At 44.0% G+C, this 3,399-nt stretch overlaps 1 pseudogene; it reads left to right on the top strand.

Moving 5' to 3' along the window:
- Positions 1-1,664: 1,664 nt before the first annotated feature.
- On the top strand, positions 1,665-3,046 carry LOC109299970 (annotated as a pseudogene).
- Positions 3,047-3,399: the final 353 nt, after the last annotated feature.

Below are 3,399 nucleotides of genomic sequence, written 5' to 3' on the forward strand. Positions count from 1 at the left end.
CATATAAACCCCAGGCTGGAACTAGGGAAGATAGTTCCCTGCTAGCAGCCAGAGGGAAGGGAGTTTCCAGGGAGGAAGTGCCTAGTGATGCTGCAACTGCCTGACATGCTGCACCTAGGGCTAAGGGGGCTCTGAGAGCTCCACATGTACCCTTGCCTACTAGACACTTAGTGCCAGGGATGAAATATGATTATTTTAAAGGGGCAAAGCACACCTTGATCTTTTGTATTATGGTATAGCCCAAGGACTTATGTTCTGTTTGCTGTTGTATAACACTGGTGGTTTGAGCAAGGCTATTGGGGAAGGAGGGGGCCTCATTGGGGGCGGGCACTGCAGTGTGGGGACCCCAGCACCAGAGAGGGCACAGTATTTGGGGTGCACAGGCCTCAGCACCAGTGTGGGTACAGAGACAGGGCAGCGGTGAGCCCAGTGAGGACAAGGGGGGCTGAATTATAGCGAGGCTAGGCGAGACAATGTAAATACCATCTGTGAGACAATGTAAATACCATCTGCATGGTAAAGGGACAGTTTGGAGCCACGCATCTAGCCAATAAGGCTGAGGTGTCCCATAACATCGATTTTGAAATGGGATCCACAAAGGGTCCGGGAACCCACGGAGTTCAGGGAAGTCCATCAGGACCATGTCCAACTGGATGTGAAGGCAGCCTCCCTATATTATAAATATATCAAGACATGGCGGGCGAGAATAGAGGATGTCCATTGGGCCAAATTGGCACTGTCGAGGGGCCCTAGGGGTAACACAGCCATCCCTGAGGACCCCATCCTGTGACAGTAAGGCAGACACTTGACTGGAATGGTTTAATCAGGGATGATCATGCCTGACACAGGAGGTTGGACTAGAGAACCTCTTGATGTCCTTTCCATCTCTACTTTTCTATAACAAGACCTCTAGAAAAAGGAAGAGAATGTATATCTACCAGTAAGTGTTGCTCTGACTGTCACTTCTGCATAATTGTAATTCCTATTTGCTATTTCTATTGCTGTGAAGTCTCAAGTTAAAAATTCTGAAATTAGGCTACGACTTCAGGGTTGGTTGGAGTCATTCACTCTTACCCATTTGATTGTTTCATGATAGGCATGAGAAATGGGGGCAAGCTGTCTCCATAAATCTTGCTGTGTAAAGGATTCTGCACCTGTGTGCAGTTTTAGAACTTTTCAGTGCCAGGAAGTGCTAAAACCTTATACATGTAAAGAAGCAAAAGTCTCAAAGGGTAGTCCTTACAAGTGAGTAACATGTCTCTCTTTTATTCTTGACTTTGACAGTATACATCTTTCTCAAGAAGCGTGCTTTTCTCTCTGAGCTATTTAGCTCCCATTGCTCTCAGGCTCAGTTAGTAAATGAGCAACACGATACAGTAAAAGCTGTGTTATCTGGCACTTTACCATCCAGAATTGTCTATTAACCAGCATCTGTCACAGACACCATCTTGCTATTTGGGATGCAGCCAAGTGGTGTCGCTAGTGGCAGTCTCATCCGCCATTGTGATCACGTTATGATCATGTTGAGCTTATGTTCGTGCTTTTGATCATGTTGTGATTCCATTGAGCTTGTGCCTTCGTTTTTGATCATGTTGTGATCAGGTTGAGCTTGTGCCTGTGCTTTTGATCATGTTGTGATCGTATTGAGTTTCTGCCTATGCTTTTGCTGTGACTTCATTTCTGAATATTTCACCCATCCTGCAACTATGGCTACCAATACTCCATCAACAAGCAGAGGACAGAAGCAAAAGCATGTTGTTTTGATGATTACACAGAAATTGGACATAATTAAGCACCTGGGAAAAGGAGAAAACAGGAACAGGTTGATGCAGGAATTCAATGTTGGCTCATCTATGACATCAACGCACAGAGGGCAGAGTTACTCCAGTTCACGACAAATTCAAATTGCTCTAATAAAGCAATTGAGCTATGCCATACTCTGCACAAACCAAAATTGGAACAATTAGACAAGATACTGTATGAATGGTTTGCCTTAAAACGTTTGGAAGGAGCTCCAATTTCTGGCTCTATGCAGTTCAAAAAAGCAAAGGACTTCTATCAACAAATGGAAATGATCGAGTCCTGTGTTTTTTCAGCTGGATGGTTGTCGTGCTTCAGACTTTGCCATGGTATCAGACGATTTGATGTGTCTAAAGAAAAAAAATCTGCTGATCATGAGGCTGCTGAAAAATATTGTGGATTTTTCCAGAAATTGGTTGTGGAGCATGGCGTATCCCCAGAGCAGATCTACAGTGCCGATGAAACTGGCCTTTCTTGGTGTTGTTTGCCAACTACTACCCTAGCTCGTGCAGGCGAGGTTGGTGCAGCTGGTTTTAAGCAGAGCAAGGACCACCTGACTGTACTTATGTGTGCAAATGCAGCGGGCACATACAGAATCAAGTTGCTAGTGGTTGGAAAATTCAGGCAACCAAGAGCATTCAAGGGTGTCATTCATCTACCTGTTGAATACAAGGTACAAACTGATGCATGGATGGACAAGGAAATATTTTTGCACTGGTTTCACCATGTCTTTGTACCAGCAGTGAAAGAGCATCTGAAGAAACTTGGAAAGCCAGAAGACACAACAGTTATTCTAATTTTAGACAACAGTCGAGCTCACCCTCCTGAAGCAGAGTTAGTGTCTAGAAATATTTTGACCATCTTCCTGCCTGCAAATATCACCTCAGTCATACAGCCTATGGATTAGGGAATTATCAAAAACCTGAAATCCATCTACAGAAGGGATTTTAGGAGGAAACTACTCAACTATGAAGGCAATCTCCAAGAATTTCAGTTGCAGTATACTATCAAGGATGCAATTTTCAATGTGCCATGTGCCTGGTGTGCTGTGAAGAGTACAACCCTAAGGAAGGCTTGGAGAAAATTCTGGGCAGCAGTGATGTTTGCAGAGGGATCTTCTGATGAAGAAGAATTTGCAGGTTTCAATGTGAGACATAAAAAATAATCAGTAAAAGAGATTCTTGATGTCCTTCAAAATGCTGACCCCACTAACCCACTCACTAAACTCGAAGATACTGAACTTGAAGAGCGGGTGAACATCAATCAAGACCTCGATGTTGCACAAACTCTTACTGATGCTCAAATTATAGAAAAGGTTGTGCATCCTGACAGGTCTAGTGCACCTGAACAAGACTCAGAAGAAGAAGACCACAGTGAAGAAACTAAAGTGGCTTGGGCTACTACTGCACAATGTCTGGAAACATTCTTGAAATTTTCTGCTCAGGAAATGATGCAACTTCATGTTGTTCACAACAATTTCCTGAAAAAAAGGCAACGGACTTGGAGGCAGGCAGACATCCTCAGGTTGCTTCAAAGAGCTTCTGCAGCTTATGTCAAGGATCCAGGCAGCTTGTGTCAAGGATCAGATATTGCTGTTGA

This window comes from Gavialis gangeticus, unplaced genomic scaffold (assembly GCF_001723915.1).
Source record: "Gavialis gangeticus isolate Ggan-Ray unplaced genomic scaffold, GavGan_comp1, whole genome shotgun sequence".
Taxonomy (NCBI): domain Eukaryota; kingdom Metazoa; phylum Chordata; order Crocodylia; family Gavialidae; genus Gavialis; species Gavialis gangeticus.